The following is a 27,466-nucleotide window of genomic DNA, read 5'->3' as shown; positions in this document are numbered from 1 at the left end:
CATTGAGATTCACATCAAGTCTGAGGACGAAGAAGAAGGTCAGACAGGGACAGATCAGGTGATTGACACACCTCCACTGACTCCTGAAATCGAAAAGGGAGAGACTAGAAATAGTGTAAAAGTTCGAGCAGAAGAAAATCAAGGGATCGAAGTGCTTGAACAGGATCAGTTAGAATTAGAAGAACGTGTTCAGGACGCAGAAACAGAGACATTCAAAAGCAAAAACCAAATTTCACCTGAACCAGGCCAGCTTAGTAACCAGGCAGAAGAAATAGATACAAGACCTGGGACTAGTCAGACAGGAAGGGAAGAAACAGAAACCGAAGCGCCACAGACAAGTGAAAATAAAAGAGCATTAGAAGAAAGCCAAATCACAGTGCCAGCTAAAAGACTAAAGAAAAAGAAGCACATTGAGCCAAGGTATGTTAAGAGACTGAAATTAAGACTAAAAACAGTCCAAGAGAAACTTGCAGATATAAGAAGAAGTCCCCGAATTGCAGAATTACCGGAAGATGGCTCCAAAAGAAGGAGTGAGAGAATAAAAAGACTGAACGAAAAATACCAGGATCCCGTGTGGACCTACTTAATCTTGGAAAATTTTGAGTAACTTGAGATAACTGACGAAAGCGACGAAGATCAGGTTACTGATTTGTCTACCGAAGAAGAAGAGCTCACCTGAAATTGCACAGAGTAAGCTACCTGTGTAAAGTTACAAAGAGGGGTTGAAAAACTTCTTCTGAGCAAAAATGTCTGAGTCAAGAACGAATGGAAGGCCTAGTCGCAGTTGTTGCAAAACATGCTGCAAAGTATGTATATGTAGTATAGTTATAGTTATATTAGTTTGGATAGGACTAACAGTTTTCATTCCCTTTATGGTTAGTAAAAATACTAATATCGACCCTACACAGACTACTGACACTGAAGAACTGACAACACGAAGTGTAGAAAGACGTGAGGAAGCACTCAGACAAACAAAACGAGACTTAGAAGCATCAGATGAGGAAGGACTACATTACCACGGAGTTAAGAACAAGACACACTTAAATGTTTTCGCAAACTTGTTAGTACACTATGTAGAGACTATGGAGATAGAGGATTGCTATGTCTGCATGAAGCTACCTACTTCTGTGGCTGAAAGCGTGACATACCATCACTTGCCCCTGACATATGGAATTTCCTGTAGTGTTTTAGCAAGCTTATTTTACAAAAGAGGACCGTTACAGTATTATTACTATAACAATGACGTGATTTTTTCTGAACTTCCCATACGTGGAAATCTGAATCCTGTACAAACCAAAAGTGACGTTACACGTTATATGGGAGAATACTTTTTGACTATAGGTACTATAGACTTAAATGAAGCACACAGAGACAACTTGACCTGTTCATTACAAGAACAAGAAAAGGTATTTTTAAACATGGCAGAGAAAAGAAGGGAGAGTTTCCAAAGAAAGGCAAATGACAAAAGGCAGAAAACCCCTAAATGGGCTGAGAACATGGAAAGCACCTCAACTGGCGGGGCGGGACCTGCTCTGTTGCTGGATTTTGAAAAGAAAGGGAAACTCTGTCTTCACCGTGAGAAGACTGATTATTATAATAACATTTTCATTGGTTCCAGTCAATGTGAGCACAATTACAAGGTAATTGGAGGTTGGGGTTTCAAAAATGGGTCAGAGCCTGTGTTTCCTGGAATTTATTATATATGTGGAGACAAGGCTTATTTCAAATTGCCGGATCACTGGTATGGAAGCTGCTACTTTGGCATTGTTTTCCCGAAAATATACCATGTGAATGAAATTGCTGGAAGCAGTGAAAACACTAATGGCTTAGTGCGTAGCAAAAGAGAAAGTGTAGGTGAAATAATGGGTAGTATTTTTAGTGCACTGATACCTGGAGTGGGAGTGGTTCTGAACACTCACAGAATTTGCAATTTGTCCACAATAGTGGATGTGCTGTCTACTGACACAGCTCATGGATTTCTGCTGGTCAATACCGAAATGGTTGCGATCAGAGCAATGGTTTTGCAGGACAGACTTGCTCTTGACACCTTATTAGCAAAAGAGGGCGGAGTCTGCCGGATGTTGAAGGCGCAACATTGTTGCACTTACATTCCGGACAAAAGTGTGCAGCTCAAAAGATGTTATGTTATGTTATGTTATGTTAAATTGTATTTATATAGCGCACGGCTACTCCGACAGAGTGTCCCGGCGCTTTCCACAAACAACTCAGTGTGTAATAACATAACACGAAACAATACAGAAAAGAAAGACCCCCCAAAAAACAACTAAGCATTAAAAAGCCATGTCTTCAAGCTCTTCCTAAATTGAAGCAAATTAGGAGTACTGCGTAACGCCAGTGGTAAGGAGTTCCACAACTGAGGTGCCTTGAAGCCAAAGGAACGGCCCGGTGCGGTCCGGAACGGTGAAAAACATTACTAATTTGGAAAGGGAACTCAAACCACTCGAGGTTGACAGTGCCTGGAAGAGACTAGTTGATGGTCTCTCAAATGTAGGTCACTGGTTTGCTAACTTAGGTAGAAGCTTATTGTTCAAGGTACTGATGCCAATAGGAATTATAGGTCTTATCCTATTTCTTATATTCGTCTGTTGCAAATGCCGAAAACATACTAAGAAGTATCAGGTGAATGCAAGAGGAGTGAAACGGAATGCGGATGAGCTTGAATTGGAGGAAATAAATAATCAGATTTACAAAAGGGTGAAAAATTCTCACCCTTCCAAAAATGAGAAAGAGAAATTGAATCGCCTGTTGGAGGAAATAGAGTTGTACAAAGTGTGAAAGAAAGTTGGCATCTGATTCCGAGATTTTGTGATGATAGTAAATATCATCAAAGAGGGGATTGATAGAGCAAGATTTCGCATCGCGACTTGCTCGATTCATGAACCTCGAACCTGTCGTAACATCATAACAAATGTACGTTTTACTAATCTCGTTATTTTGGATATGCATGAAAGGTAGCGAAGCTTGCCTATGTGTTTTACTGATATAAATAATAATTGTGTCTAAAATGGCCGCTGCTTGCATTTCTGTTTCTGCGCATGCGTGGGTCATAGTCATGTGATATGACGCAGTCAGAGTTTGAGAGGGAAAGGGTGCGCATGCGTAATAGCAATAAGATGGCTGTGCTTTTGATAACGTGGTGAAGCTTTGTGCTGCTACTCCTGTGATATTGTTCGTTGCACTTACAATTAATGCATAAGTATATTTTTATAATGATAAAACTGAATTACGAAATCATGACATGTAATACATTCATTTATTTTTATGTACTAATTTGTTTTCGCTTACTTTTCATGTATCCTCGTCGCTGAGGGGTGATGGGGCTGGGGAGTCCATCTTGGAGGGCAATACTGCGCAGGATCAGCCGTGGCGAGGTGGCATTGAAACCAAGCCAAAGAAGGTTGCTGCCAGAGCCTGCATGGGAAGATGCACCTTCACCCAGCGAGAAAGTCTAACTTGTACCATATTTGAATACATTGTATTTCTTTCCATTGTATTCCCTGCGACTTCTCGTGGGAACCCCAATCTTGCTAGGCGGCACCTTAGAATGCAAAATAGGCCTTAGAATAGTCTGTTCTGATTGGTGTGTTAACCAAATCCTACCTTAGGACCAATCGAAATTGGGGATTCTGACACTTTGCAACATTTGGGGGGTGGTACACGGTCCCAAAACAGTATATCTACCCTGGGTTCACCTAGGGAAATTGTCCGACTTGTCTGAATAGCTGACCTGTCACTGACCCAACGCCCTCAATAGGTGACTTGAAGATACAGAGCGCTGCGGAGCACTCTGTCCGAATTTGACCATAGACTAAGGTTTTACTAAACCTTAACAGTGCTGGCGGAGCACTTTGCTGGGAGTTCGCTGACCCAATCGGGGTTCTGATCGATAGCTGCAGAGAGGGTGGAGCGCAGGCGTTGCTTCCAAACTGCGGGTGCTGGTCGTGTCCTGGTGGTCCTGTCCTGATCCTAATCTGGGTTTCCTGTCCTGTCCTGGGTGTCCATTCTGCACCTGCTGTCCATTGAGGGGTATCCTTCCTTGAGGGTTTCCTGTCCTTAACTGACCCGTGGCCAGGGTTGGTTTCCACACCAGTCTAGGTAAATATCGCTCTGAAGCTCTTAAACTGCACCTTTCTAATTTTCTGTCTTTGCTTCAATAAAGACATATCTTTGCATATGATAAGTTTTCCATGCTTTCCGCAAACCATTGCATCTCATAAAACTATTTACATTTGTTTGCATAGCGTATTCCTATGTTACCCTACCTTTTAGAAATCATTTTCGCCATTGCAGTTTGCAACTTCCTGTTATGGACTCTGATTTTCACCCATAAATATTACTAAAGTAACTTTGAAATTTAGCCCGATAGCTCTCTTAGTTTGTTTCCCTGTTTGCATTAGCATTTAAACGCAAATGATTGCCTTTATAGTTCTTCTATACAGCTATGTATTCTTTGCAAATTTGATTTTAGACTGTCTCCTCGTAGTGGAGTGTATGTTCTAAAGAATTTAAAATCTGAGATAAAGCTTTTAAAACTCTCAGTTGTCCGTGGTCATTTCATGAAAAGTAAAGCCATAAGTTGAGTAGTGTTTTCCTCTACCTTTCTTTTACAGCTAGCTCCCTGATCCATTGTGGTCATAGGTACCCGTAATAGTGGATGGTAAGTCGGGTATCACTGGAAATAATCGAAAGGAACTCACAATTATTGGTAGTAGATTGTGACGTCATCCGATCAATGTATATGGTGATTTGAAATATATGGGCCCGAAGCCGGAAGTGGCGAAATTATTGGTCAGGTGACCCGCGATCTCTAGCACCTGCTGCTTGGGACACCTGCTACAGGAAGTGCTGTTTTGCATGCGGACCCCCTGTAAGAACTAAACATTCTGTGACGTTCACAGACTAGGCAGCTATAATACCTGTGCATTTTATGGGGCACTGTACGGTGGCTTCTCAGGCAGGCGTGCATGCAACACATCATGCCCTCTGGTGGTTCCAGCAGCGAAAGCGAACATGTAATATGCTGAACCACGGGCTCGATCGTGTATGTGCATTTTGCGGAATGCTATACCTGTACCCAAATAGTGCCCGAAGAGTGTGCAGTACTGTGCCCGTGTCTATAGAGACAGCGCGGGTGGCATGTGCCCTTCATCCTATGAAGGCTGACCCGCAGGTCCGAGAAGTGGGGGCCCACGGAAATATGCTGAACTTGTCCCAGTGTAAGACACTGGAACACGTTCAGCAGCACCTGTACGTTGTCTGCTTTCGATTCCCAGCAGCAACGTGGCGGCAGTGAGGGACTTTTTTTTCACCTCCTGCTGGGCCGAAGTTAACCCCTTCGGTTCTCATGACGAGCTCAGCTTATCATGAGGTACACCTCTCGTGTGCTCATGACGAGCTGAGCTCGTCATGACCACACCCATTTCTATTATGGTCCAGCACAGCAGGCAAATATCTCAAGCAGCCAAGGTGTTAAGGGGCCATGAGGCCTTCTTTTCTTTGAATATCCTGACTGGAGAAAGCCTGGAACCTCACACTTAAATGTAAATGCAACGGAGGGGAAACAAAGGCACGCAGCTTGTTATCTCTTCACAGGTAATTGAGAGGCATGCTTTTGCCTTTGCTCGTTCCCTGTATATAAGAGATGAATGCACTGTAAGAATGTCAGATGTGTTGGTCTGTCCCAGTATTTACACAAATAACAATTTCAATAGCACTATTTTATTTATTTAATAGCACTACGCAACCCAATGCAGGGTGTCAGAGCTCTTTACGTAACATACACATTATACATTGACAATAAATCATGTACATGTGTAAATCAATGTACAAGATCAGTTACATGAGGCTGGGTTACAAGGTGTAGTTGTCACATGTCCTTCATAGCTCACTGTGCTGTATTACAAGGATTACAATTTATGAACTGCAGCAAATAAATGGATCTCTGTGTTAAAAGCAGTAACCCACTTTACTATATACTTAAAATAAAAATCTGTTATCTGCATGTTACGTGATGTGCTTTGCAGGCGACACATTAACCTTATACTACTTTGATTCAAATCTGGGACTTCATAAAACAAAGATCTCTCCAACGAATGTGTTAAATTCCAGCGTTATCTCACCATTGTTACTATTCCCTGAGATTTACTGGACACCTTTACAGCAGATGCCTTAACACAATCAAATATTTTAAAATGTAGACTTTGCAACCAATGAAGCATAACAGATCTACTACCATGATTCTCCTGGTTACCAATTTCTTTGTGGCAGGGCTTAAAATAATACATTTATTAGTTGGGGCCCAGATTTTGCATCAGATTGCGCCCCTTTTTTGGCACAACCCAGACGCTAAATTTCATTTGTTAAATCTCATAATGCGCTTAAATGTACTCATAATATACCTGATAATCATGTGTGAGGTCTTAATATCTGATGTCACTTCTTGTGATGTCACTTCCAGTGAGGTCACTTCCTGTGATGTCACATGCAATGTCAAGCGTTGTGACATCATGCACTGTGATGTGTGTATAAAAAAATTAAAAAACTACCTGATGAGTTCACAAAAACAACCTGCTTCAAGGGCCACACGCTGAAATAAGGCACGGAGTGACCTATCTACAAAGAAACTTCTTAGGCCACTTGGAAAAATCTTAGGAACCAGCTGCTTTTACGTGTCTATAAAGTTCACTGCCCTGAGGAAGACCTTCTTTGAAACACACCACAGGCCCACTGTGAAGGCGTACTTATGAACATGGTCAAGAGCTATCATTAAGTGTATATTTTGTGCATTAAGTTGTGTATTAATGGTGATAAAATGTATGACCTCACCTGTACAGTAATCTATGCTCTGACCGCCTTTCAAAATAGGGCCAAGCAGTACCGCTTGGAGGTAATTTTTGATGATATATCATGCGCTGTGTTGGCACGCGTCCTGATTTCACTTGCATACTTACTAACCTGGTTAGTCCCTCCACTTCTTTTTTTAGGACTTGTGCCCTGCCGCATGTGAGGTATTTAACATGACTCCTGCAGTGCGCGTGCACACACGAAGCACAAGATACTCTGTGCCTCAGCTCCTGTAGTGCCTGTGCAGCGCTTGAGGTACCGTACTTGCTCTACCACAATGAATGTGGAGTGGGAAGGGCTACGCCTGTAGATTTACAGTGACTGTCAAGCATGTCATGGGTTGCAACTGGGACACTACAGTGACTTTGGTTGGTGTTATATGTTTTACTTGGGCATCTATAGTGACCTTCCAGTGCCCGAAGTACTGTACCTGTGCTCGTACACTGACTGTGTATTGTGAAGTGCGACTAGGGCAGACCTGTATTTTGATAGGTTGAGCAGCATTTACTTCCGGTCCCAGACAGTCAATGGCTACCTGTAAAATTCGTGGTGGGTACTGTAATCTATAACACCTTTTGGCACTTTCACTGGATACCCAAGTTCCTCCATTTCAACATTTGCCTCCCCATAGATGTTAATATGTACAGGCATGCTTAATTCCAGGAAGGGGGCAGTACATTTGGAACTCAGATTATAATAGGCTCACCAGTCAGATCTAGACCTTCTGTTTTTTAAAGAATACACCTTTGTATAAGTCTAGGAAATGTACAGCAGTTAAAAGAGTGATCAGCAGTACAACAATCATGAGAGTTCTCAGTAGGCCACAGAGTGAAAGTGAAATTCAGCAGGACGAATGTATGAGGACAAAGAAGGAGCAAGACAGACCCGTGAGGAGGAGAAGAGGTTGAGGGATCATATGGGCAGGGGCTAGAAAGTGAAGAAGGAGTATTTGCTCGCTTAAATGTTCAGGAAATATCCTAGGCACAGGATCAACCCTGATGGACTGTGAGCGAGTGGAAGGGTTCAGCGAGAGAGTGGTGCAAAAAAAAAGGGCCCGCCTGTGTGCTGATGCTTCCACAATTCCCAGTCCAGCATCTTCACTTGCTGCGGCAAATGCGCAGGAGAGAGGGACATCTCCACAGAAAAGAAGCAAGGCTTAAGGCAGCAAGAAGAGAATCCACATCTCCACTGCACAAGTGAAGCACCACCGTGGGCCGAAGACAGCAGTGTCATCTCTCACACTGCCTCAAGACGGAGTTGCCAGTGGCACCACGCAGGCAAGAGGAGAGTCGCACACTTCACGTGGCAAGCTGCAACCACAATATGCGCTCCAAGGCCACGCCACATGTGGCCAGATGCCACATCACACTAGGAGCAAGGAGCACATTCTATGAAGTGACCCAGCATGCCTGAACGGAGGCAGGATCAAACGCCACGACTACGCAGCCTCGCGGCGCAAGCATGACGCCCTCAAGCGAAGAAGGTAACTGCCACCATGGCACTGTGAGAATCCCTGAAGAAGAAACACAGAAGTCAAGTGGATGTACGCCACTCAGCACCCAGGAAGAAGAAGAGAGGATAGCAACTGGAAGTCTCACCCGCATTGTCCAGGGACAATTAAAGTTGATAGGCCCCGTTGGCCTGGTTGGAAGAAGGTGCATGCAACTGCATCCGGAAGAAGAATCGAAAAGAAGAGTGACAATCCTGTCACCATGAAGAACCGGACAGACACAGGTGTGCTAGGGAGAACAAGAGGAGAAGCATGAGGACTCGCAGCAACACAAGCCAAGAGCACACCCAGAGACACCAGACAGCCACCAAGGTGGACCGACGTCCCTGGACACAGCCCCATGGGAGAACCAAACGTAAGCTGCAGCAAGCGCGAACCGCGTCTCTCCCCAATGCTTCCCTGTGCGACTGTCCATCCCCGAGCGTTGGCAGTCTAAGTCGGACGGCATCCCTGCTCCTGACCGCAGATGCCATGGGTGAAGGAACAGTCTCAGCAAGACAGAGATATGTAGCTGCGAAGTCCCTACAGAAATCTCTTCTCCGAGAAGATCATCACCACCTGTCATCCAGGTGCAATGACAATCACATCATCACTGCCATGTGCATGACACAGTACTCAGCACGAAATGTGGAAGTGTGAGCGGAAGGTCTACACTAAGAATAGGACAACCAACCAAGTTCAGATGGGAAAGTCATGAGTGGCTGGGCCAAACGTTGAAGAGAACTTGAGCTGCTAAAGGAGCACATCCTGACACACCAACAGCAAGTGAAGTGGGTGACAAGCAGAAAATGACCTGGCGACCGCCCAGCGGGAGACCAAGAGTAAGCCACAAGCATGCGCGAACAAAGTCTCATGCCTCATGCATCTCACCGTGTCCATCACATCACTGTCACCGGTGTCTTAGTAGCCCAAGAGGGCCGGGTGCAAGGATGCAGATGCCTCCCTAAAGGAAATGGAGGCACCGGGCCACCCCCATTCTCAGTGATCGACTCAAGAACGAAGGCCTGCAACCATCCCATTAAGTCATCACCAATGGTTGTCCAGACTCACCACACGACTGGCAATGCCATCACGCCAGTCCTCGTCAAAGGTGCAAACACTACCATCTCAAGAGTACCAATAGACTGGAATCCTACAAAGTTGCTAAACCAGCCCACAAGCTGAACCAGAGGCTACCTTCTAACCTGGCTTACACCTGAACTGCAGCAGCGAGAGCATGTCTTGATCAAGACTTATCCACACCTGAGGGTTATGCAAGGGACTGGATACTGGCTCCTCGGTAGTCTTGCAGCTGCCCCCAGTCGGCACACACGCAGCCCCAGCGCAACCCACAAGCAGTCCCATGGCAACCCTGACAAAGGGCCTCCCGGCGGGAGAGTTGGACTTGATATTGCCCCATCGAAGGGTTACAGGATACAGCAAAGTAGTCTAACAGAGACTTCAGTCGATCAAGCAACACCTTAGTGAACCTTCACCTTGGACTCCAACCATGCTCTTGACGCACCCTGTTTACTGAACTGTTAGACCCCACCACAGACCATCCTCAACATCAGCGGACTGGAGCAAAACCGGATCCAAAGACATGTTCTCACCGGTATGCTGCCGGGATGCAGCTGACGTCTCCGAGTCAGCGTTCGTGTCCTGAACCACTCAGGTTAAATTATGAGTGCCAGCTGAGAGTGTCCGGCTGCCGTCAGAGTCGCCAACCCATGTCTGCTGTCTTCCTGCTACCTGATTCGGAAAGCTGATGGACCCTGTGGTGTCTAGTTAATTGTTGTTTACCGCTACAGGTTGGACTGGGGTTTATTTTGTTTTTCAGTAAAATTTGGGAGGAATGTAGTGCCCTGCAGGATACGTTCTAGTGCCTCAGCAGGCACTGAGGTGGTTAGCCACTCCCTTGGGGGGAGTGGACACAGATGCACCCTACAGCCATTCATCACAGGCATCACGAGTGACGTGAACCTGTTAATAAAACGACCGGGTGCATGTGCTTCTGTGTCTGTGTGGTCATTCTGGAAAGCATGTGGGTCTAGGGCCCCAGACACAACAGCGCATAGCACTGGCATGAGGACATAGGACATGCATGACATCATAATGGCTGCCGCCATCTTTATTTATATTTATGGCTTTTTCATGTCAGAGTGTAGTAGAATCCACCTATCATGCCTAGAAGAGCATGTGCTTGGAAGTCGCCTTATTTTAACGTGTGAGCGATAGGCGCTGTCTGTGGTCATCCAGTAGCACCAATGATTATCTAGGAATGACTGTGGGTGGAGGAGCTGCCTTCAGGTACAGAGAGAGAGAGTCCGATCCCTTAAGGGGGATGAATGTAGGCTTTAACAATATTGCCAAGTTTAGCACTCCCTTCACAAGGTGGGATGCAGTAAATGTAACTATGGGAGGAGGCCTCGTAAATTAACTGTACACGCGAGGCCACACTACTGCCATTCAGTATGCTCTGATAAATAAACTGGTCACAAAAATGTCCATAATCGAAAGAAACATATTAGACTTTCCTTCAGGAATAAAGAAAGTCTTTTGAGGCCGTTTCAAGCCCAGCTACCCAGTTTTGGCCTTACTCCAAGACAAGCGGTGATAGCTGCAAAGTTTAAATGCAACTTGCAACCAAGTGCATGCAGCAGGGGGGCCGATTGACAGCTTGGGTACAATGAGCAGTGCGCAGACAGGCCGGCCATAAAAGCAGGAGGCTGCTGCTTGGAAGCGGAATGCGGTGGCAGGTGAAAGGCACGAGGGAGGAGGCGGCCGTCGGGTCTGTTTATAGCCTGCATCACACGAGTGCTGCTGGCGCCAGCTGCCCAGCGCGCGCTGCCGTATTTATCCGGGATATTTCCACTGTTTACGCACGCGCTGCAGGCTCACCTCCAGATCCTGGTGCACAGGAAGTAGGCCTCAGACTGGGGGCGTGCACAGCCATGGAACCTCTCTGTATGTAAAAGATGGATCGGTAATGGAGCACCGCACCGGTGTGCCTTGGTGTGCACAGGGATGAATGGGATCCCACTGAACAGGTAAACTGTATTTACTGTACCAATGCATAATTAGTAAAAATATATTTTTTTAAATATAAGTGCAAGGGCCTCGCCAGGAAGCCAATGCAGCCCACACTACCCATTGACCCTGCCAGCGCTGCCAACGACAGTACAAACACAACTACCAATCATCACACTTCTCCATGTGTGACAATTCAGACTATTCCAGGCCATTCGAAGCTATAATAATGGCATGAGAAGCAGGTATTATTTTTAAAAAACTGAATATTGACTTATTAAACACTGTTGCTATGTTCATCTCAACAATGGACAGACAGCGACACCATGTGGTGGACTGTCACTAGATCCGGTGCTGACAATTAAGTGTGGTGCACCGGAAGCCACCGGCTCAAATTAAGCACTGTTCTATACACAGATATTGACCCACCCACGGTGCACTGAACTCCTTGGTACGAGCTGTGTTTAGAAAGCAGTCTTATTTGTGTCTATGTATTGTGCATCTGCAAATCAGTATGCCTATTTTTTGTTTATAGTTTACCATGTGATGCATGTGCAGTGCTTAAACCATGTGTGCACAATGATTGTTGCATGTGGCGGTGAATCTACTGGAGTGTAGTCACACATGACTGGATTACTTACTGGTTAACTCCACTATTTTTTACAGGCCAACCAGTCAATTAATTCCTCCATTAGTGAGAGATCACTGAAAAATGGACAGCTTTGCACAGTGGGTTGGCCGTTGCAGAATGGATACGATTCATCCTGCACATGGTCTTCTGACACACACAAGTAAAACAAAAACAAACTCTTTGTACATTCACCAGGAAAGGGAATGACTCAATTTATGAGGGCTGGCCAACGTTTACAAGTTGGGTATGGCATGCTGTCTCAAAGCCAGGAGAGCACATAAGAAAACATGTATTGCATAACTCTTTAAAAAAACTACCACCAGCTGGCAAACACCTTACAGCTGTGGAAAATTCATTTTATTTAGAAAATAAATGCTTAATATAGGTTTGGTTTGCGTAGGCCGCACTAGGCCACATTATGAAGGTGCATGTTTAAATGTTGTGCATGTGCATTGCTTTAATTGCATTCAGAAAATAATTGAAATTCAGCTGTGTCTTGTGCGGTCTGTTTCTGTACATCTAAAGTAACATTTTTCTCCAACTTCTTCGGCTGAAGGGATGTGTTTTGAAACATTTCAAATTTTTTTTGATGAATCTTTGTTGCTATGTCTGTCGTTATGGTTGTGCAGAACAGTCCATTGTATAACGTTTTATTTCTTGTTTATTTCCTCTGTGCAAATAAATCGTGCTAGATATTAGCTAATGAAAATTATGAGCAAGTAGGTGTTATTTGGGGTGGATGGGTTGGAAGCTAATAGTTTGATTGGGTTGCTGTCCAAGTAACAATTTAGTGCTGACTTTTTACATAATGCCATGCTATGTAACTGTGTGCTTTCATTGCCTGAAACATTATAAAATATGTGTTATTCAGGCCGGAGCTGCGCTGGAGGGAACTGTTTGTCATTTAGTGTTACATGCTGTGTGGCCCTTTTTTGTACCAGGGCTTGTTATTATTAATTTGACTATTGCCATATGTGCTGTGGCTACTTTATTAATTAAAGGCAAATTGTATTAATACAATTTTTTAATGAATTTAGCTTTTGATTGTGACTCATTTTTTACTTCCTGTATTAATTTGACATTTGAATAAATCTACAAACTGAGACCTATAAGAAGCCTAGTTGTTCAAATTTGTACTTTACGGCCTTTGATGACCCTCCTTAATGTTAATTGAGTTGGGGGCATTAACACAGTCTTGTTTGAGGAGGAAGTAGCCTTTATTGGATATTGTATGGAATACTGTAGGTCCTGATTATCCCCCATTTGTGCCCAAAAGAGGATTACAATTTGGGTGCAAATTGAAGTTGTTTTCTCACGTGCAAAATTTAAATTTGTGCAACCAGAAATTAGTGGAATTGTGTGCAACCTTTGTGTGCTTCCTCATCTGTGAAAGCACACAGAATAATACAATGCAAGTTGCACACCAACTAATTTGTGCACCCTGTGCTATTGCAAATTAGCAGGTTCACAACTGGCACTTTTGTATTAGCCCCAGTTGTGACCAGCCGCACACAGTGTACCTCCTTTGTACAGAGTTAGACGAGGCTATCGAACATCTCCTGAGCAGCAGGGAAACATGTAGCAGATCAGAAGAATGGACAAAGAGAGGGGACATATTTTTCAAGCAATTCAACAGATTGTTGCCCCAACAGCAGTAAAACTGTTAACCTATCTCGAGCAATAGCTACCTATTCCAAATAATGAATTACGGTCTCTGTCATTCATGAAAATCGGCATGCTCCTGAACCCCACCATCTTGGGGTCAGGCTGCAACTTCCATATGCTATGCAGACCTCTACCCGGTAATGGAGGTTCTACTGGCACCTTTGATGCTGTATCAGATCAGTCCATCACTCACTCCAACCTATGCATCCATGGCAAATTAAACACTCGGTTTAATAAACTTCAAATCCCCCAATTATATGCTATCTTATCAGGCTTGACAACTCACAATCTACGCACAGACCCGTATATGAGACTGTGTGTTAGACCCCATATTATACAACCCGCTCATCATAAGAATCCAAGGAAACTCTCTACTCAGCTGAACCAGTCATTTCCTCATCTCAATCTCTTTCTCAAATAAGATCCCTCCAAGACTCTCTACTACCTCATCCCATTCAGCAGCAGCATATAGACTCTCAAATAAGAAAATATTGATGACTTCAACATTAATCTAATCACACATACTCAACTGGAGACAATAAACTCTGAAAAAAAGCTTTATGAAAGGAAAACTCAAAAACGTTCTCAAAGGCATAGGCCAATGGATAACATGGACTACCTTGAAGTACATGCATCAAATACTGAGATATACAATTGTGGAGATTGGAAAGGTTATATTCCGTTCTGCTATGATGATCTCTGCTCCCCCACGAAAAAAATCAAAGGAAGTTTAAAAACGTACAATTCTCATGGAGTCTGCTCTCTCAATAATTGGCCAAGTGGAAGAACTGACCAGATCTGTCTTCTACACTATGAAGACACGCTTTCACATTTTTCCCCGTCTTGGAATTCAACAAAAGGTTCAAGCAACAACATCACTAGGCCTCTCAAAAGTTGAATATGCAAATGGTCTGTATCACAGCATTTCTCTCCCAACCATAAGAAGACTCCAGAAAATTCCGAACTTAGCAGCAAGATTACCTGTAAGACATGTGCATGTATCTCCTCTGCCTTGAAGGCTTCCTTTTTTTTTTTTTTTAACCGTTTTTATTAGTTGCAAGAGAGAATGTTTACAATATTTAAATCATACTAGTTATGCATACATATATGAAGAGAAAGAAACAGTACGTATAATATTCGTTGTATAAAGAAAAAAAAAAAAAGAAAAACATATAAGCGTGCCGGTATCACAATACAATCATACGTTTAATTTATGAATGATCCCCATATTCTTTCCTTTCGTTCTAGGGTTTTTGGGCCTCTAAGTTTAGCCAATGATAGCTCCATTGTATAGATTTCATGGATTAGATACCACCAATCCATAACAGTTGGGGGTTCTTTTGATATCCAAGTTCGCGCAATGGCCAATCTCGCACAAGAGAAAATAATGGTTATTAAATCCTTAAAATTACTATTATTATCTTGTATATCCAGTAAAATTAAATGGGCAGATATAGCCGGAAAAGTTATTTGTTTTTTGTCAAGAACCTCCGTTATTCCTGCCCAAAAAGTTGAACGTTTCGGACATTGGTAAAGCATATGTTCAATAGGAGCAGCTTCTTTATTGCATTTGGGACATTTGGTACGTTCATTAGAAGTATTACCAAATGTCCAGTTTGAGATTCTCTGTGGTGTATCATATAATTGGGTGATTGTTCGACGTTCATAATTTGATTTTTGTTAATCAAAAAATCTTGTAGCTGTATATATTTAAAGTGCATGGTGTCTTTAATCTTATATAGTATTTTTAATGAATTGAAACTTAGAAGACCTTCTGAACCATAGAGATCTCCTAGAGATTTAATTCCATGATCTAGCCATTGAGTGCTGGCGCCATCAGAAAAGATATTTGGTAACCCCGGGTTCCCCCATATTGGTAATTCAGCATTAAAAAAAGGAATTTTATTTGTGTCTGTAATTTGATCCCAGATTCTTTTAATTAATCTGACGGTCTTGAATCTAACTCTTTTGTAGTAATTTGGGTCATGGACACGAAATAGAAATTGGTTGCTTTGTGGCCCTAGCACAAATTGATGGTAGAATAGAGGAGTTTCTTTGGACAAGAGGCTGCGTATACGTGAAATAAAAGTAGCAAAAAAGTAAGTTTTTAGTTCTGGAAAGTTTAATCCTCCTTTTTCAATAGATAGTTTAAGTGCCGTCATTGATCTTCGGGCTTTTTTGTATCCCCATATGTACTTGCTGCAAATACTTTCTATCCTCTTAATATAGGTTATGTTCAGTTGTAGCGGGATAGATCTAAACAAGTAAAGTATTTTTGGTACTATTTTCATTTTGATGGTATTAATGCGTCCGATCAAGCTTAGTGGTATTTTGTGCCAATTTTTGAGAGTGGATGTAATATCCTTTAGTAGGGGCTCATAGTTTATTGAAATAATTTTATCAATATTCAAGGTAAGTTTCACTCCTAAATATGTAGCTTCAGAGCATAAACCTATTATCGGTTGAAGTGGTTTATAGTTCGCTTTTACTTGAGTTTTATTAACATTTAGGCGGTAGCCCGATATATCGCCAAAGTCCCTAGCTTCCTTAATTATATTAGGTATAGCTTGTGCCAATTCGGTGGTATAGATGGCAATGTCATCAGCAAAAGCTGTAATTTTTTAAATATTACCTTCATGTTCTATTGGGATAATATGGTCTTGAATCGTAAGAGCGTTTAGGAATGGTTCTAACGCTAAAGCAAAGAGCAGGGGTGAGAGAGGGCACCCCTGTCTAGTACCCCTTTTTATCAAGAAACTATCTGAGTTATTACCTAGATAGCTTACTATAGCTGTTGGTGTTTCATATAGGGATTGTATCCATCTCAGATATTGTCCCTGTATACCAGATGATCTTAGTGTTGCCCATAAGTACTCCCACCCCACTCGGTAAAATGCTTTCTCAGCATCTAGCATAACCATTCCCAGTGGGGTGTGAGTGACCGCCGCAACGTCAAAAGCAGTTATTGTGGTGTTAATATGAGCAGTAGTATCTCTCCCCACCACAAATCCATGTTGTTGACAGTTAACCAGATCAGGCATTATAGGGGCTAGCCAGTTGGAAAGTATTTTGGCGAAAATCTTTGCGTCAGTATTGATTAATGAAATTGGTCGGTATGATCCCTGTTCTTCTGATGGTTTATTTATTTTTTTTTTTTTAATAATTTTTGCTAAACGCCAAGAAGCAGGGGCACTACCTATTTCAGCTATAGAATCTATCACCTGATGAAACAAAGGAAGTAATTCTTGTTCACAAATCTTATAAATCTCCATGGGTAGATTGTCTTCGCCTGCGGCCTTACCTAAAGGGAGTGAATGTATAGCCTTTTTTATTTCTTCCATTGTTATTTTAGTATTGAGTATTTTATTTTTCTCCGAATCTATTGTTGCGGGTCTGTGAATTTCTAGATACGATTCTATTGTTTCTAAGGTGGGTATGTTCTCTGGAGTATATAAATAGCAATAATATTTAGCGAATTGCTCTAAGATCTGTTCTTGTTTTTGATATTTTTTGGAATCCAACCCTTTAATTATTTTTATGGTGGTTTTAGCCTTTTTATCGGCTACCTTATAAGCCAAAATTTTTCCAATTCTATCTCCCCCTTCATATTGTGTAAATTTATATTTATGTATTTTGGAGCTATATTTTTCTCTAAGAGTTTTCTTTAGGGCTGCTCTTAATGAGATTAGTGTTAGTTTTATCTCTTCAATATTAGTGTTGCCTTGTATAATAGCGTCTGCAAGTTGTTGTTCGACTGTTAGTATATTGGAGGTAGCTAGTTTTTCACCTCTTGTCTTGTCTGCATTGTCCCGGAATATATATTATTGTGTATAGCCTCTGATACTACATTTACAGGAGTCCCATACGTGGTTGACCGCAGTGGAGTTAATATTTATCGAGCCTTGAAGGCTTCCAACCGGTTATCACTAACACGAAGATCTTAATTCAAACTATGATGGATCACTGCAAGGCAATACACAATAATGGTCCTGAATTCCTGTGGATCAAAATCAACAAATACTCCCAACCTAGGAATTTATGTTCCAGCCTAGCGCCACGATTAATCATTGCACCTTTCAAAAAGAAAAAAGTCAGAAGCACTTTGTTCTGTGTACAGGGTGCCAAATTATGGAATTCCCTCCTGGCAAAAATAAAAGCCACTAATAAGAATCTGGAATTTAAAAGAATGATTAAAAGCTGGCTATTCCTAGCCTGACCACCATGCCCCTATGTGCCACCTTCTGGAAAATGAGACAAAGAAGAGGATTAAAGTATGCTTTATTCACTAACAGAAGCTCTGGCCAACTTATCAAGATCTTATGCAAGAACTCCATCAATCCTACCTGACATTTCATAATTTTCTACTTTTGTTTGCATTTCCCACAGGATACTATTGACTTCTTTTTCCATTTCTTTCCTATTGCCAAGTTTTTTGTATTATTTGTTTTTCTTTTTAACAAATATGGTTTAGATTTTTATATCCTTTATTTATAAACTGTACTGTTTCGGCAAGTTGTTGCATGCTTTTTTTCTGAGGAAGACCTTGATGACTGAACCAAACTACAGAGACAGAGCACCGGACTCCTCACAGAAACAGTTTATTTTTGTAGGCCAGTTTTTTTTGGACCTTGTGTGAGCTCAGTCGCAGCGTATATCTAGGCTGTTAGCTGATTACTTAGTACTCTTATCTGATTCTTTACATTATTTACTTATTTATGTATTTATTTATGAAGTTTTATATAGCACTTCTGGCATAACAGTTCCCCTAGCATATAGAGTAAATGCTTCCCACTATAGTTGCCATCAACGGCACAACAATAATAATAATAACCATCCCATTCATAGTTATTTTTAGACCTGGCATAATGGTGACTATCACTGCCATAATGGTTGTCCTGGAATATTGTGGGCATATGTGAGACACTGTATTCGTACATGGTATTATGGTGGCCATACAAAATCATACTTTCGCTTTAAGAACTGTGGCAGGCCCTATCATAAAGTTTGTCATGATATGAGTAGGCAAACTTGGCATAATGGTGCCCAACTAGGGTCTGTTGGTGGGTATTCCTTGTTCAAGGTTGACCTTGTCTTAAGGCAAACATACTTGGCATACTGTAGGACCAGGATCAGGGTCAGCTTTAGGGCTGTGCGAAAGGTGCAGCCACTGTTGAGGGGGATGCTAAACTCAGGGGTTGTGCTGTTTTAGCAGTTTCTTATATTTGGAGAGATGAAGGGAACTTTTGCCCAGTGGTAGTGAGAAAATCTGAGTAGGAGGTCATAGGGTGTTGGCGCCAAAAATGATTGTCGCACAGAGCGCCACCAGCGCTAAATCCAGTCCTGTGTAGGGCCCTCTACTTAATGGTGGACATCCCGAACATAATGATGATCTGTTGTGTGATGAAGAAATTACATTTTTATAGTATATTTTAAATTGATATTGAGTGACAAATGCGGATGTTTCCAGACTCTTACTGCTCATGTTTTGCCTGTGGAAGCAAAGGGCACTTGGTGCTGTAGTTGGTACAGTCTAACTCATGTGAAAGCTTTTTGATCATGTGTATAGCATTACAAATTATAATTTTTGGTGCTTAAGCTTGAGCACGTATGGTTGGTGTATGCCAAAATATATGTGTACTGTCTATCCTACACGTTACCTGTAACCTTGCAGATCGCTCTAGTATCAAAGCCTTTGAGATGTGTCTAACTCCCTTGATAGCGCTGCGATGTTTGGCTTGAAATTGGGAGACCTGTATATCTTATCATTCCCCCACCCTGTACCTTTCAAATATATAAACTTGTTTGACTGAGATGCTTCTTAGAAGGGGCAGAATGGAAAAATGAAGGAAAGTGAAAGGTAGAAGAGAAGAAAGCTGCTATAAATATTTGAAACGCAGATTATTTAGAACCTAAGGTTTTTTCAACTAGTTGTAGAAAAATTGGACCGAAATACAAATTTTTTCACATTTTCAACTTTTTTCAGGGCCGAGTGACCATCCTCCTGCAATAGGCCAGAGGACTTACTTACTTAGCATACCATGAAAGTAGATCTCACACTATATCACATCAGTAAATTAATAAATTATTTTAAATTCTATACTCGTTTTTTAGCTTCTTCCTAAAAGTTAAAGCAATGAGATCCAAATTCAATTACATATAAGGGCAAATCAGTGTCCCACCTCCACTGGATTATGGTTCTAGAGATGTTTTGAAGACCACGATTGGGCAGTCTTTGCTGATTTGGCAGTCTATTTCCTGCAGTTCGACTAGGGCTCTTTGAAGGCATTTCATCAAACACGCTACTTACAATGTGGTATGCTTCTTAACCGGTAGCCAGTGTAATGATCTTAGCTCTGTGTAAAAACTTTCCGAAGTTGTTTACAAGCCTTGCAGTGGGTCTCTTTGAACCTTTTGAAGTCTAGACATTAGTGCGTTAGCATACTTCGGTGTTTATTTGATCAGTGACCATGTTATACTTTTCTGATGCGTTGTATCAATGTTTAGCAATGTATGCTTCACCTACTGCAGGCTAAGAAAAGCTCATCGAACTGCTAGTGAGTTGTTGGACATTTCCTTGGTGTTCTTTCAGAATGCCTGCAAGTGAATGTGTTTGGAAATAGCAAAATAAAGTGCACCATTGGGCACCATTGTTTTGACAAAATGCTCCTGTTGGAGAACACCTCCAGCCCACGCATTGTTGGAAGAGTAACTAAAATGTTCACTCTGGATATTCTGATGGCTATTTATGTACTATCACTTTCAAAGTTCACCAAACTCTGCTGTGCTGCCACCACTGCAGTGCTTTCTCCAGGCCTGACCAGTGAACTCCACTCCGTTTATGTGAGTTTTCCACACTCCGTGGAGCACGAGATGTTCAAAAAAACTCTGCTCCGCAGAGCAGAGTTTGTCCTCGCTCGAGCTCACCAACGTCAACTTCTCCTGGCGGAGAAATCCCTTCCCCAATACCTCCTTCAATTTTGGGGGTTGTTCCTGTTCTCCTCCGGCCATAAATAGAGATTTACTCTTGCCATTGCCAGAAGCATGAATGTATGAACATATGGACCTAGTAACATAGTAGATCTCTGAAAGTTCCCCGAGTAGTGTGAGGAGGACTTACCAGCGAGGGATCCTCTGTGGCTGTAAAGCTTCTACGCCTGCATGTCAATGGCACCTGGAACGAAAGAAAAGGAAAAAAGACAAGTGTGATCAAAACCCAAAACAACAGACATCATAGCTGCCAAGGTTTTAGATTGCTATGTGTGACATTTTCATAATTTCAGTGTAATTATAAGTGACATTTCAACTACTATAAATGACACTTTCTCGCGAGCAGAATCAAGCAATGAAGACGAGGGGAACATATAAATATCAGAAATTACACCCATTTAAACAATGATTATGGTCTTTAGAATTGTGTTCAAACACATGTAGTTAAGCTAAATGGGAGCGGTGCAGCAGGTTTGCCGGCCGGCTTAAGGCGAGTTGCACAGTGGATCTAACTAGCAGACACACCCGACCCAAAACAAGGTGTGCGCTAACGCAGCAGCTGAAAAAACTGAGCAGAGCGGACAGGGACTGCGTGACTACAGTGCACAGTTCTAGGCAGTACAGGGGCAAGCAGCTCAGTTAGACAGCACTCCGCAAAATGTATTTATTATAGCAGCCATTAGCAACTACTATTATATAGGACTCAGGCACAGTTACTTCTTTCGAGGGTGGCGAGCCGGCACTGCAGCAATCGGCCCAGTGGCCGCAACAACGCCTCATGCAGCATGATTCTGGCTCAGCCCTGAGCGCGCACACACACAGACATGGTCTCAGCTGTGGTGCAGCTGGTGGTGTCTGGCCGCGGGATATGGCGTATCATCACTGCAGCAGCGAGCTCTCTGAGATATTGCCAGCGGCAAGAGTATGTGCCTGCAGGTACACAACGAGCCGCAGTTGGGGTCGGGTCAATTGAGGTATACCGCTGCGCGGTGCAAGCAGCGAGCTGCCCTGCCATTGACCCAGCAGCACTTAGTGAAGCTCATGAAAACTTTATGAGAACTAGCACCCTCTCGCGCTGCAGGAGGCAGGAGCAGACCCACGTATAAAGTAATTTTTCCTCAAACAACTCAAAATGTGTCGGTAGCCATTGGGCACTGACTTCGACTCACGCGTTGCCGGATGTCCTAAGTGTTACATTGTAGCACTGTGCAGCTCTGGCAGCTGAGCCAGAGCCCCCAAGCCTGCAAGAGCAGCGCGTACCGTGATCTGCCACTGCTGCTTGTATAGTATAACATAAAGCAGTACTCCGGCTTGACAGCTGCGGAGCTGTTATAATGTGCGGCTTTGCATTTCAGAGTGGTAATGCAGACCACCACACTCAAATGCGTTAGTGTTGGTACTTGGCAGGGCTAAGACATAGAAAGGCATAGAAAGGGGACAACAGAACACGCACATTAAAACCTGACAGACCGAACTGATGCATGCATTTTAAATACCAGGACATATGAAAAGGAAAGGGAGACACAGAGAAACTTGAGGCAACAGCAGACGAAGCAGCACAATCCGACACAGGAAGAGAACACGGAATGAGCAACTCTGTGGCCTTCTGGAAACATGGCTTGCCTTATTATGCAGTGTACTACTACAGTGAAAGGAGCCCCCACAAGTCATTTTCTCTTTGATTCTGAAAATCGCTCTACCTCCTCTTTTTGAAGTGTTATCCCATCCCCTCAAACTTGGGGTTTTGTTGCACACCTATATGACCACAGGTATTGTGAAGCCATATTCGAATAGTAAGTGCTATCAAAGGAGTGGCAGTGGAATCATCACAAAAATGAAATGCTAACTTGAATAAACTGACCTCGTGGGACACTTGGAAGCAACCAGGTAGACTAAGTGAAGAAAGGTATACATTCAGGACTCACAACAGAGTGAAATTCTGCTCATTCTGCTCTGGTGGGAGCCCTGGAGGCAGCACACAATTTCCTCACAAGCCCACCATGCATTATTTGCTGCTACAAGAAATAGGGGGCACTAGGTCAAATATGGATAGCTTTTAACTTAAAATTGTACACCCAGTCAGCAGTAACTCTGGACCTGTTTTATGTGTTTGCGGAAAGGAGTATTTTGTTGTGACGGAGTACCCTTTCCAACAACCTGAAGGTCCGTTTGCCTCATTTAGAGAGAGGTGGACCTTTAGTGTTGAGACAGCAGAGTCTACTCCGTTTCCACTGCCTACACTCCTCTGATGACCTGACACAGTCGGAGGTTTGGCTATATGCCAGCCCGCCGTACTTAGATTGGACGGATACATATTTGCATACTTGTACCGCGCTAGGAATCGACTCCCAAAGGAGTATCTCCGCGCCTTTGGCAACATCTCAGAACATTATCCCATCATATCATTTCAAAAGGTCCAACAAAGACTAATAATTAAACAGAAAAGTTTTTAGTTTTTTTCTAAAGGGGAGGAGTTCCCTGCATGATCTCAGTTCATAGGGAAGTTCATTCCAGAACTTCGGGCCAGCCACTGATAGTGCCCTTCCCCCTTGTCTAGTTTTCCAGAACCTGGGAACGGTCAGCAGTTCACGATCTCCAGATCTCAGAGATCTTGAGGGAATATAGGGATGACATTTTTGTGACAGATACTGGGGACCATTACCCGAGACACACTTGTGAATGATGCACCCGATTTTGAACAACACTCTCTGTTTCACCGTGAGCCAATGGAGTTTGTTCAACAATGGTTTAGAGGGCGCACGGGCTGGGGCATTAAGAACAAGGCGGGCAGGCGTGTTCTGCACCACCTGCAGTCTAGCAGTAACCCCCTCATTTGTAGCTAACAACAAACCATTGCAATAGTCCAGTCTGCTCAAAACGAGCGACTGAACTAAGGTCTTCCTGGTGGTATCTGGGAGCAATGGGAATACTCGTCGGAGAAGCCCAATTACGTGGAAACAGGAACTCACCACTTGATTGGCATGATGTTTGAGATTGAGTTCCTGGTCCAATTTAACCCCTAGATCTTTCACGACCCCTTTGGGTTCAGGGACTGGGCCTAGGTCTTGAGGCCACCAGTCAGGGGTCCACAAACGTTTGGCTTCCCCGAAGAGCATCACCTCTGTCTTGGAGACATTGCACTGGAGGAAGTTCGCTGACATCCAATGTGCCACCTCCTTCATCCCCAGGGCAAAGGAGCTACGTACTTGTGGAGTCATAACTTTGAAGGGGAAGAGGAGTTGGGTATCGTCTGCATACGATACAGGGATAAACCCATGGGATCTCATGATGTTAGCTAGGGGTGCCACATAGATGTTAAATACCGTTGGGCTCAAGCAGGAGCCCTGTGGCACCCCCTTAGAGATCTCCATCTCCTCAGATTGGTAAGGGCCCAGTATGACTCTTTGGGTACGTCCTGTAAAAAAGCTCCTTAACCAGGCCAGTGCCTTGCCTCCCACACCGATGTCAACGAGTCTGGTGGTCATGATCTCGTGTGAAACGGTGTCAAACGCCGCTGACAGATCTAAAAGCACCAGGATAACGGAGTAACCCTTATCCTGTAGCAAGTGAAGATCGTCAGCGACAGACAGCAAGGCAGTCTCAGTACTGTGCCTTGGCCTAAAGCCTGACTGAGATGGATCTAGTCCCCCCGCTCTTTCGATATATTTAGATAGGTGTTGGTTTATGAACTTCTCAGTAAGCTTCCCCAAAAAAGGAAGGAGAGAGATGGGCCTTAGGTTAGTCAAATCGGTCCATGGAATGGAGTTATTTTTCCGTAAAGGCCGCACCAGAGCATGCTTCCAGTCTGGGGGAACTTCCCCTGTACTCAAGGATAAGTTGACCACCTGCTGAATTCCCACATAGGCAGTTTTCTCTGCCCATCAGAGGCATGAAAAACATGGTGTCCGGGAGGTGAAATTAAATTACCCCCAAGTCATGGGAGAGTGCTCCCATGGCAAGGGAGTCCTTGTTTTTTGGGGATGGTTTCAGGATTTTCTATTTGAAAATAAAAAATTGTAGGTTTGATGAACGTCCCTGCCATGTTGACAGGGCGGTTTGTCAAACTTCCGATGTTGTTCTTGGAACCGCCATGACAGCTGATACTGAAACTACAAAAGATGTCCACAGAATGAGTAGACATCTCTAAATATGGCTGGCGGGGTACCTTAGCCATGGCAGGAACAAAAGTACCCTGCCAAGACAAGGGTAATTACTCTGTATACCTAAATTTAAATCAACCCCTCTGTCTTCACTGAGATTAATTTTCTGTAAATGTCCTGCATTTAATGCACAAGTGAGTTCCACTTGAATGGACAAAGATCAGCTGATTGTTTTACATGCTATGTAAATAAATAGACGTTTTGAAGAAAACAAGCATTAGAAAAGCTAGAATGTCTCACCTTTTTGCTTTGCCAGTGCTTTCTGCTGATGCCAGCATTGACAAAAAGAAAAGAAACACAAAACCCACAATGCGATAATGCATCCACGAGAATGTGTCACTATGCATTTTCATATGTTATGGCACAGAGGCAATTTAATTGACTGTTTCAAGGTGGTGGATGGGAAGGATTGGGTTATGAAACTGACAAAATGATTGGTGCTAAAGCATAAGACAGACAGCATGGGGAGCCAGCCGGAGAAGGACACAGGGTATTGGATGAAAACACTTACACTCTTATGGAGTGCTGAAAGCAACAACAAAAAAAGTAATTCCCTGAATTTTAGTAGTGGAAGAATACAAGTCATCCAATCAAAAGGATGGTAAAGAATCTATGTTCCAGCAGAGGGGCAAATACAAGAAAGGGAAGGAAAGGCATCCAATAAGAATCCAACAAATAATATTGAAAAGAAAGCCAACCAATTATAAGTTAAGGGCTGACCGAAAGGCCCCTCTTTGTATGGGTATTGAACACAATAAGATAACTTGTAGGGTATTTATTTCCTTTGTGTCCAGTATTAGCATGTCTCCTCCAAATTCGTGTATGTGTATAATGTGTGTGTTGTGAGGAAAAGACATCAAGAGGAAAGCACAGACAGATGCCTCTGTAGCCCTTCTATCAACTCAATGGTCCCCAGCAGCAGAACAGATCCAGCAAAACTGCTGGTTATTTGCAATCCCTGCTTTCTCCCATTGTCACTGTTTTCCCATCTGGCTCTTCCTCCTTTCTCCCTTTTCTGCCTTTCTCTCTCTTACGCTGAGTCAAAGTTTGATGATAAAAAATAATTCCTGCTCCCCAGAAGTGAGTGCTGGTGTCCAACGCCTGCAGCCACTGGCACCAATTAAACACTGAAGCAGTCCACAGCCCTGTGGGGTTCAAGAGGTCTCCTGTGACTGTGCACACCACACAAAACCAATAACTATCATAGAATGCGCTTTTGCTAACGTCTGACTGGCTTTTGCCACCTAATCTCACGTAAAGCATTGCACAACCCTTTTAAAGCAATATACCTCCGCCGGGAAAGAGAATGTTGTTGTCCCTGACCCAGTCATATATGTTCATAGATGTAAATATAATGTATTTTATCATAATTGAGGATGTCTGTGGTAGTTTCATGAAAGGTTCCAGTAAATGTCAAACCACAATAAGAGCCGGAGCTAGGATGGGGCTCCTTCATCTCTAAATGAAAGGGCCTGTCTGAATTCCAGTATTAGGCTATTTTTTGTGGTAAATAAGGAATTTCAATGCCGGAGGGCATTCATGGTTACTGTATGTGCACAATTTCAAGTTAGTTCAAGTTAATTTTATTGTTTAGTTAATTAAAACTATAACAATTTTCCAGAAAGAACACTGGTACATTACAGTACAGTCTGAAAAAGAGCTTTCGTCCGATCATACAGCTTATTCTTATTTGGCTAAAATGTTAAAAACAGATGTACAAGAGAAACAGGGTTAAGACTTTTACCAACTCGGGAGTTGCTTAAAACAAAGCAATGGGTCCAGTTTATCACATGTTTATGCAAAGTAAGCAAGCATCCTAATTTGTGGAAGCTACCAGCCACTTCGTCAGATCATGCAGCTTATTCGTATTAGGCTAAGATTTTAAAATAAACAGATGTGGAAGATAGAACAGGATTAGAACTTGTTAACAACTCCGCAGATGCTTTAAACAAAGTGGTGGGCTCAATTTATCACATATTTGTACAAAGTAAGCGAGCATTATAATTTGTGAAAGCTACCATCCACCAAGCAGTCTATCTGATTTGTCTTGTTGTGCGTTTCCTATCGCGAGGCGAGATGTTTTATCCATCCTATCGCTCTACGTGATAAAAATGCAGCTTTGAGTACATTATGAATACATTCATAATCTAGTTGGTAGCGGACAGTAGAGGAACAATGTTTTAGATCCTATTGCTGAACATAGTGAAGTACAAGCAAAATGCATAGTAAGGGTTAAAGAATAGAGGCGGTTTTTTATACGTAAATGTAAAATTCTTGTAAAGCGCACTGTTACTCTACCCGAGTGTCCTGGCGCTGTAGTCCGCTGGGGAACCCGTCCTGGTTTTCCCTGTGAGATGGTCCCTTGCTGGGTATCTCCAGGGTGAAACCAGGCATCCCCGGTGGGCCGTTGTAGAGATGAGGCAAGCTTAATGCCCAGAGTTGCCGAGTGTGTTCCCTGAGGCGAGAAGTAGCGAGTCTGTTGACCCTGGTCCAAGATCCTGCCGCGTCGGGAATTGAACCCTGGTCCCGGGCCGTTCTCTGCTTACAGGTCTGCCGCCTCTAACCAGTGAGCCACACCACTCCACAATTATCATTAGACATAATAAATAATGGTTGTGGTGCGTTATAAGTTCTTTCTTA

At 43.0% G+C, this 27,466-nt stretch overlaps 1 protein-coding gene across 1 annotated transcript in view; it reads right to left on the bottom strand.

Annotated features, from left to right (window-relative positions):
- TACC2 (transforming acidic coiled-coil containing protein 2) overlaps positions 1 to 27,466 on the bottom strand; it is a 393,192-nt gene that overhangs the window by 352,911 nt on the left and 12,815 nt on the right. The window contains exon 2 of the mRNA XM_078643946.1: positions 20,797 to 20,850. The gene's annotated coding sequence lies outside the window, so the exon portion shown is untranslated. The remainder of the gene's footprint in view (positions 1 to 20,796; positions 20,851 to 27,466) is intronic.

This window comes from Lissotriton helveticus, chromosome 5_1 (assembly GCF_964261635.1).
Source record: "Lissotriton helveticus chromosome 5_1, aLisHel1.1, whole genome shotgun sequence".
Classification (NCBI taxonomy): domain Eukaryota; kingdom Metazoa; phylum Chordata; class Amphibia; order Caudata; family Salamandridae; genus Lissotriton; species Lissotriton helveticus.
This window is presented reverse-complemented; position numbering and strand designations above follow the sequence as displayed.